Below are 9,493 nucleotides of genomic sequence, written 5' to 3'. Positions count from 1 at the left end.
CTCCTTTAGTGTTTCTCTGACAGCCCTTTTGTGGTGTTGAACTTTTGCGAGAATGCAAGCTGGGAAGCTTGTCATCAAATGGGCTTTCAGTGTAGAAATGTTTGTAGCTAGAATTATCTAGATCTCAGATTATAAGGATTTAAAAGGGAGAATAAAAGGGATTTTTGGAGGCTGGAATATGTAGATTGTTTGCTGGAATTTCTTGTGCTGATGAATTAATACAACTGCAATACTACGACTTAATGATAATACATGAAAATAAAATCCTAATGAAATTTGAAGACCGCTTAACAGAAGTGATCAGTGCTGCAAATAAAAAAAATGAAGCTTATGAATCAGTGATCCTAAGGCAACAAAATGAATATGTAAAATCTATAAAACACTGACTGTGCTTAAGGGCTCTCTGCTGGCTTGCTGGGCTCCTCAGGGTGGAGTTCTGGCCTCTGCAATCCTCCCACTGTCAACACTACTAAGATGAACAAACAAAGCTGCATTGCTATAACAGCAAAGACTGCTGAACATCTTTGTATTTCTGTGAAAGATATCCAGCAGGGCTAGCAAGTGTTAACTGGGTCCGATTTAACTTGAGTCCAGTCTGGCAGATCAGGTAGGCATGAGTGCATGTTGACACAGAGCTCTCAAAATAAGGGACATTTGTTGCACATGTTCTTGCATAGTGTCCTCATCTCCCTTCACCAAAGAAATGCCATTGACATGCTCTTTCCACTGATCTTCCCACGCAACAAAAAACCTTGAGCATTGCTGGGGGAAGCAAGTCATCTGAGCATGCAAAAATAATGTAGTGTATTCTGTGGATTTGCATTTCATTCCCTATTAGAAAACCACTAGCTTTAGTTTTTCTGAATGCATTTAAAGTCTTCTTTTTTTGACTTATAAGCACGTTGAGGAGTATTTACTTACTGCAAAAGCACATTACACTTCTAGTTTTCTATTATGACACCTGCCAAAATATTGAGAGTATTTTGAGTTGATATTTTTCACTTACCCAGCCCCAGCAGGAGGTATGCTAGTCCTGCTTCATACCTAGTTGTGGAGGTTCAGGGAAAGAATAACGTAAATATTTATCTACTGAGTAGCTATAGTATCCTCTATTCAGCACGAGCTGACCTTGATTTCTAAAATTATGTTTTAAAGAGATACATTTATCTGTTGTTGGTGTCAGTGCTTTAAGTACTTCTTCATCACAATAGCACCAGGGAGATGGTACTTTTGGCTTCTGTCAATGAACAGTTTAGCACTTTCAGTGAGTATGTGAAATCATAAATGGCCTCTAGAGAAGCTACTTGTGTTCTTTAATTCTCTGATTACTCATTAGCCTTCGCATGGGTGGAGCAGGCCCTAATGTCCCAGAAGGCAGGAACACTGTGATAACAGTCAGAACAGATTGTGCGAAATGCAATAAATGGGTGCTCAGAATGGAAAGGTCAGAAAGTGTGATGCACTTGTGACTGCTGGCCCCTAAATTACCTTTGGAATTTCAGCCTCTGCATTGCTGAAATACGCCTTTTTCCATTAGCTGAACTGAAAGCCCTTTGCCAGAATAGTAGGTGCCAGGGCTTTGCCAAATTCGCCGACATTATAATGCCAGGCCTGTGAATCCCTCTGGGCAGGGTTTGGGGATTTGTCTGTCCTGTGGAGATGAGGGCACTGGAATCAAGTGCCAAAGCCCTGCTGAAGGAGGGGCTTTCTGGAGCATCCCTACAGTCAGCAGCTTTAGGAAACCACTCCTGGGCCTAGCGCTTCTGACGCTTTCCAGGAGCTGTACGCAGAGACTCCAAAACCTGGAGCTACATTAAGGCTGTATGGCCCAGGACACTTTCCTGTCTTCTAATCCTATGGGGTCAAGGAAAAACCTGCTCCTGCCCTGGCCACACCTTCTGCTTTTGTGTTGGGCTGGTTCCCAATCTGGGCAAAATTAAAACTGGGCTGTGATGTGTACCGAGGTGTGTACCTGGCAAGCAGCTTGGACATGGTATTGTGAGGGCCAGGTGTTGAAAAATCAGGTGCAATGGAGAAGACCTTGCACATAAAACAGGAAAACGAATCTCCTTCCACTAAAACTGTAGCTCCCTCTGAGACAAGGAAATGGACCTGACTGGTGTGTAGAAAATGAGTTGTGAAGAAACATCCCTGCGAAGCCCTTCGTTGCCTCTTCCCTTTTCAGACAGTGTCTAACCCGTCACACAGGTTTGTACTTCAGCTGCATTTTGCCAGTTGTTCTTGCAGATAAATTTCCCCAGGGCTGCATGGGGTGAGGAGGAAGGAGCAGAATCACATTGTTTTGATTCCTGTGATGTGCTAGGGGTACTGGCTGTGCCATGCTTTATGATACAGATTTAGAGTTTGATGGGCTGTAAGGCAGCAAAAGAAATGGGTTTGCAAAACCAATGTCTCCTTTGCACTCAGCAGTGCTTCCTTCCCCACCGGAGCAGGCAATGAGCAGGCTGTGCCCCAGCAGCCAGATGCAGGCAGCAAACCTTTGCTCTACACAGATGCGTGGGCATCTGTGTAGGGCTCTAGTGTAAATCCTTCATACTTCTTCATTTCTTTCCAGAGCATCTAGGTTCCTCAGGCACTTAGTTGCCATAGTTTAAAAACAACAAAGCCATTTAAACCCCCCAGAACACACTGGCAATCGGTATGATTCAGGGTCTGCTGTTGTTTTTGAGAAGGAGATCTGAATGCCTTAATCATTGAGGGTTTACCCAAACAGGTTCCCAATGAAGAGTGCCCTAAATATCCTGGCAGAACTGGACTGAGATGCTGAACAATGGACTCTCTGCCTGATATAAATCATGCCTTGGTTTTCCATGAAAAGTCTAGAACATAAATAATAGCAGCCACAAAAATCAGGGAGCATTGTATCTCCCCGCCTTGCCCCTGCAGTATGTTCCCTTCTGGGTAAAGCAGCAGACATCCATTGTTAGCCACCGAGTCAGCAGTATGTGAGGAATCTGTCAGAAACAAAACCGTTCTGTGCCCCTAGCGCTGCCTCCAGTCCTTACAGCTGGCTCTGATCTTCAGCAGACACAAGCATTTTGAGACTGGAAGGGATGCTAACATTACGGCATGGTTATTTTTGCAGGGCCATGCAATGTGTGGGTAGTTACGTCTCAGTGAGCGTGGATACGCCAGCCTGGGAGTGCCCCAGGTCTGCAATGCCATGGTGCTGCAGAGAGGGGTTAGCTAGGGCCAGGTTATTTCACTTCTAAGCAATTTTACTTGTTTGTGTGTGTTTATTTCAGTTCTACTACTATACTTTTTTTTTCCCCCAGCTGAGCTGCTTGCTAGTACTGTGTTCAGAAATAAGTGTGCAAGTGATAAGGGGTCTTGCTGGGCAGTGGCAAGTCTTGAATCCCATTGAAGAGTCATTGAACGAAGTGCACAAATAATGAGACCTACTGTTCCACCCTGTATGCGCTATTAATTCGTGCTTTGTCTCCCCAGGAAGTCATACAGGCTGGTGTCAAGAACCAAAACCGTCCAGGATCAAGGACATCTTAGGCAAGTCTTGCAACAAGTAACGTTGCAATAAACCCAAGGCCTCAGCCTGGGCTTCCCTTTGCAGAGGGGAATTTCTCTGTGCTTCAGCTGCTGCATACAGAAGGTGCTTGTGTGGCCCATCCTGAGCTGGGGAAGGGGAAAAGAGGAATGTAACTAGCCTTTGCATCCACTGTAGTGGAGAAAGCCAGTGTTACACTTGCAAACCATGTTTCTCTGAGGATCACTGAAAGGTAATAAATCCATCATTCATTGTAATTTGGGCAGACGTGTTACAGCAGCCGCCTGCAGCACCCTATCTCTGTGGAGGGAGCTGGGCTAATCTTTATAAAACCAGCTTTTTGAAAAGTAGGAATTATCCCTAGCTAACATAATATTTAGTTTCAAAACTGTCACTCCTAGCAGATATCTGTTTTCTAACCGTTCTATTAAATAAGTCCTTTCTCCTCTTCCATTTCAAATGGATTACTTTCATTAAATGCTTTCACAACTTTTTTTTTCTACACAAATCAAAAGACAGATCCTGGTTTCTTTGGAGACCTGTTAAACATCACAGACCACATATTTTTTAGTTTCATATTCAATAATGTACTTTTGCATATTTTTAAGAGAGTAGGCAGAAGTATTTGCCTTATTTTATTATGTTTTTAATGGAAGTGAGAATTTATTGCTGAGCATTTTCATAAAATGAAAATAAAAAAAATCTGACTAGGCTTAAACATTTTACTTTAATTCTGCTGTTTCTTATTTCTAACATTTACCTTCCTTTTAAACAAAATGTGATTTAAAAGCAGAAAGTAGAATTTATCAGAAATGTGAAGCTGTAGGAATAGTTTCTCTTCATAACATAAAAAAAAAAAAAAACAAATAAGAAATCCCTCAAAACTGAATTTCGCCAGGATTAATTTTGTTAAAAAGCGATGAACACCTGTCAATAAAAACTATCTAGTAAGAAGGTAGAGACCAGAAAAAGTACTGCAACTTTATCCCTGTACGTATACCCCTTGTTTTCCCATGCGTGTTTCAGGTGCAGTTTTCCGTGGGTGGGAAAAACTAGGGTACACCCTGCACCCTAAAACATGGGATCTGATGCCATTTGATTTAACAGGCTGTTGTAGCCCAGTGCACTGCTGGGGGTCTCCTTGGCCATGATCTCCACCCACGTAGGAGCACGCACCCTGTGCTGGAAGGGCCCCTGTTGCCCTTGGTGAGCATGGGGTGAAGAGGTACGGAGCAGCACTAAATGAACTGACGAGAGCAGAGCACTTAGCTTTACCTAGATGCCGTTCAAAATTTCTAAGGTGTTGCAAAATATGAATTAATCTTTGCATTCACTGACTAGATAACTATTATTGCTATTACAAAGCCAGCACTGGATAAGAGCCATGGTACAGTTATTGCTTTTGCTATCTCTCTTCCAGATGTAGGACTTAGTCCTATCAAGTGGCAGCCTTCTCCATTAATGTGAAGCTTCATTTTACATCGGAAAAATGGGAGATTTCAAAAACATTCATTGGCTGTCTAAACTGCTCCCACTGAAGTTCTGCCAACGCTATGTGCTTCAGAAAATTAACTGGAATGTTTTATACTTCAGGCGTTTTGGCCGGTTATGAAATAGGAAAAGAAAACACGAGAAGCAACAAACTGCATTGCCAACCCAAATGGCTTCAGCAAAAGTCTTTAGTTTATTTGTCAGTGCACTCTTTTAAAAATCTGTGACAGATTCATTTTTTATTTAAACAGGGCAGAAGAAAATTTAAGCTTCCAGTCCTTATGGCTGTAGGGGAAAATGTCATTATTTTTTTAGAACGGTTTGTTAGATTACTTTTTATTTTTCAGTTAATCTCGTGGCTTTTGGGAGGAGTTCACCTCTTGACTCTTCAGATCTGGTAATTACTGTGTCTGGAGAGGGACAAAGAAGCTTGCCCGACTTCTTCCTCATCCCTGAAATGAGGCAAAGACGAGTGCTGCAGGGCTAAGACTGAGAGGCAAAGTGAGGAAGATTGAAAGTGGATGTTTAGTCAATTTTAGTCAATCTACCTGTATTCAAAATGAACTACATTAAATGCAGTAACTGTGTGATGGCTCCTGACCAAGGTTGGCTCTTTAATGGTAATCTAGACTTTAAGGGATTTGGTTTTTTACACCTAATGAGTACAAACAGAAATCACCTCCCCTGCCACATGTATGAGGAAATGGAGGTGTCATTGAATAAAGGAGTTTTGTGAGACTCTGCTTGCCTTTCTGCTGCAAGAGTGTTTTGCAGCAGAGCTGTGTAACGATGAGTTAGAAGTGCTTCTCTGTTCTCTCCTTCTTCAGTTGAAATTCACTCCTTTGGAAGACAAAGATAGATATAGCCCATATGGTGACTGTCCTATTCCAAGGCAGAACAGTACAAAAGGATCAACATTTACATAAAGCAGCACTGTTACTGGTTGCATTTCTAGTCTCTAGAAAGTTATCCATGTCTGGGTTGTTTTGCCCTTAAAATTGCAGGCTGCGTGTGCAAACAGATATGAAAGTTTATATTTGTGCAAGTGGAATCTTACTGAAGAATGGGGAAATCTACATTTTTTTCCTTATATTTTAGCTGTCTGTATGACCAGGAGGCTGATTTTGTGTAACTAGGGGATGAATCTTGCTCCCATGTGAGTGCATGTACTAGACACTGCCACAAGCAGTGAATCCTGATGTGTGCAGGCGGCTTACAGAGCACTGACCACATAGATCTAAGTATTCTCTAGAGACGTCTCCTTGCTGACGGCTTATATTCAACATCTAAGAGAGACTAAATTGTGGAGCTGTATTTATGGAGGAAGAAATGTAGCCTCATCTTCTGAAGCCATTTCATTGAGTAGTTCTTTGCTTTTCTCTCTTTAGAAGTTTGTTGCACACACTGTTTGGTTTTGTGCTTTGACATCCTGAGATTTAATACACATCTCGAAGCTACCCTTTTTTTTCCCTCCATCTGTTTCTCTTTCTCTGCCTGGCAGGTTCAGATAACAAACGTGCAGAGTACCATTCTATGCCATAATGCCATGCTTCTACTGTTGAGAGCTCATTTTTTGTTTGATTTCTGGTTTCTGTGGTTACCATCTAATGGAGAAAAACACAGCAGGAACATGAAGAATAACATACAATGATGTCAGATAAGCTATTAATAGCAATTGTACAATTTATGCTTTCTGTGCCTTGGAAGTACCCAAAACATTAGTTTTCCTCAAATACCTGAATCAGGTTGAGATTATTATTATTTTTTTTGGTAACTTTCTTTCTCGCCTTGCTGCATGTAGTCTGCTCTGCAACTTCATTGGGTTGCTGGGTGGTTGCAACTCATGGTAGTGAGACGAAGCATCTTCCCTGCCTCAGGTCTCCAGGGAGTGCCTCTGTAAGGCTCCTCGGCAGCACAGGCAGCTTGAGGAGCAGGGCATGTTGCCCATGGGTGGCACAGCTCACCTTTGCAATCAGCTTTGCAAGCTCCAGATCACCAACAAAGAACCTAAACATTTATTTAGCAGTCTAGAAATTAATTTAAAAACTTAAAACCTTATCAGCCTGCAAGAAAGTTAGAATTTTCTTTTTCCAGAGACAGCCTATTGTTTAGTGTTGGTCTGCAGTACTTTGAGATGCATCCTTGGTGAGTTTTGGTCTTCTGGAAACCTGAATTTTCCTCTGAAATCCCTCCTAAAGAGATGCCATAGAATGCCTGGCCTCTGATGCAAGTAAATACTAAATAAATGCATCAGATACTGAGCTCTCAGTCACCCTGTAGTTACCCCCAGGAGGGAAGGAAAGGGCAAATACCTCTCACGTTCAAAGAGTTTCACAGTTATTCTTAGGTGAAGCTTCTCTGTTTCTCCTGATGGGAAATCTCACTGGAAGTCAGGAGATGCAAGCACAGGAATTCAATCTATTTATTTATTTATTTATTTTGAATAAAAGACATTAGAGGTATTCCTTATTTTGTTGTAAGCTGAGAACTTGAAGGAGTAGGTGAAGTTATGCTGCAGACAAAGCTCATAGGATGAGGTACCATCTTTGTGAAGGAAAGGCAAGAAAATGAGCTGCTCCATTTCTCTTGTAACGCCTTCCGGCATGGCCCTCTGCTTGATGGGCTGAGTTTTGACTGTCTTTTCGAAATCTCATGCAGTACGAAGAAGTGTACTGCTTTCACCATCTTTCCCCAGCTCAAAAAAAAAAAAAGGAGGATTCAATGTGTATTGATCACGACATTATTTATTACATGTGCTTTCAGGCTTACTACATGAGGTCAAGGGAACCAGGAGCAATGGTGCTAATCACCGAGCTTCCAGTCCTGCTCTAACAATTTTACTGTTGTCATTTGCATGTAATTAACATTTATCATGGTATTTTAAAAGATCACATTAATCAGCTAGGAAGATTTATGGTGTTTTCCAGGATCTTTACCATCAACATTCACAATTAATTATTTTGGTATTTGATTGTAGACTTTTTTCTTGGCAGATCAATAAGGCCAAAGGTAACACTTCAGTGGCAACAGTTTTTCTCCCTCTCTGCTTTCTTCCTAGATCAAAAAAACCTGTGGAACGTCTTGGCCACACACTCTTGTATTTACTGTGATTTCTTTTCTTCTATTAGCCTCCTAATCCTATCTAAAAATTGAGCTGAAATATAGTGGTCATTTGATACATAATACTGCAGTCAGCTTCCTAACCCGGACAGATGTCTGTTACTGCTGTTGCTTTTATAAAATTGCTTGTTCCACTTGATTCCTGATAGTGCTTTAATTCCTGGTGAATTATTTTCTTTTGTATGTGTAGGTTTTTAAGTTCAGGAAATTAACATCCATCTGCATATTTTGATTCTTTGTTGTATAATTCGCTGGTTCACTTTCGCCAGTTGCTCTTTGCAGTCTTCATTACTGCTGGCATTTCTTGGCCATTATTCTCTGTATAATTGACAACATATTGATAATACTCATAACCTTATGTCAAGACAGCAAATGTTATGGCCAATAGGTTTATCTCTCTGCTATCTTCCATGCACCACAAGACTTCTCAGTATCCTTTTGGCACTCTTAAAATTTGTGCAGCCTCATCTTTACCCATTTTTTTCACGACCCAAGTGGGATGCTAAATCTAGCTTAATTGTAAATCTTACTAAATCTCAGTGATAAATGTTACAAGATCAATTTTTTTCCTCTGGTTGCATTACCATACAGCGTGCAGAGCATATATGTAAGTATTCCTTTGAGTCATAACTTCCATACATATTTCTTTCATAGTTCTGAACATTTATGTAGCACTGCATAAACTGCAATGACTGGAGATATGAGCTGAATAGTTCAGGTATGGGAGTGCAATTTTTTGGTAGTGGGAGCCATGTTAGAAGGATTCCTAAGAGAAATGAATTTTAGCCAGATGTTAGAGAAGAGAAGGGGAGCATCTGGCTCACCAGTGATCCATGTGGAACAATGATTTGGAGGGTCTTTTCATCGCTGAATCTTTCTATACTTAAATCACAATTTTATCTAGGGAATCTGTCCTACAATGTTGTTGAATTGTAGGCTGCTCACAGTGTTGAGACCATCTACCCAAGTAACATAACTGTGATGTAAAGAAGTGCTGTAATTCCATTTTACGAACAGGGAAACAATGCACCCACCTACACCGCAACAGATGCAAATCAAGCGCTGCTCAGCAGCAATAAAACAGAAGATGTTAAATGTCTTGGGGTATTGAAAACTTCGTAGGAGAGGCATCTGCTTTCAGCTGGGGGCTCAGCCCTGCCAATACAAATGCCAGATACTTAAGGGAAAATATATTAACACCTCCACTAATGAGAAAGATTGCAAGGTTTACTAAGAGGTACAAGTCTGCAATTAAAGCAACAACAAACTCAGAGGCAGTGATGCCTTCTATTCAAATGGTGTCAGAACTGGTAAGTCCAAAGAAGCATATCCAGACGTAGTCACAGGCACCTGAGCCAT

At 41.3% G+C, this 9,493-nt stretch overlaps 1 protein-coding gene across 3 annotated transcripts in view; it reads left to right on the top strand.

Annotated features, from left to right (window-relative positions):
* The first annotated feature begins 3,472 nt into the window (after nt 1-3,472).
* Nucleotides 3,473-9,493, top strand: part of BFSP1 (beaded filament structural protein 1) — a 77,831-nt gene continuing 71,810 nt past the window's right edge. For all 3 annotated transcript variants that reach the window (XR_014581708.1, XR_014581709.1, XM_083829158.1), the window contains exon 1: nt 3,473-3,755. The gene's annotated coding sequence lies outside the window, so the exon portion shown is untranslated. The remainder of the gene's footprint in view (nt 3,756-9,493) is intronic.

The sequence above is a fragment of the Anser anser genome, assembly GCF_964211835.1.
Source record: "Anser anser genome assembly, chromosome: 3".
NCBI lineage: Eukaryota > Metazoa > Chordata > Aves > Anseriformes > Anatidae > Anser > Anser anser.
Note: the sequence above shows the minus strand (reverse complement) of the source record. Positions and strands in the feature narration are given on the sequence as shown.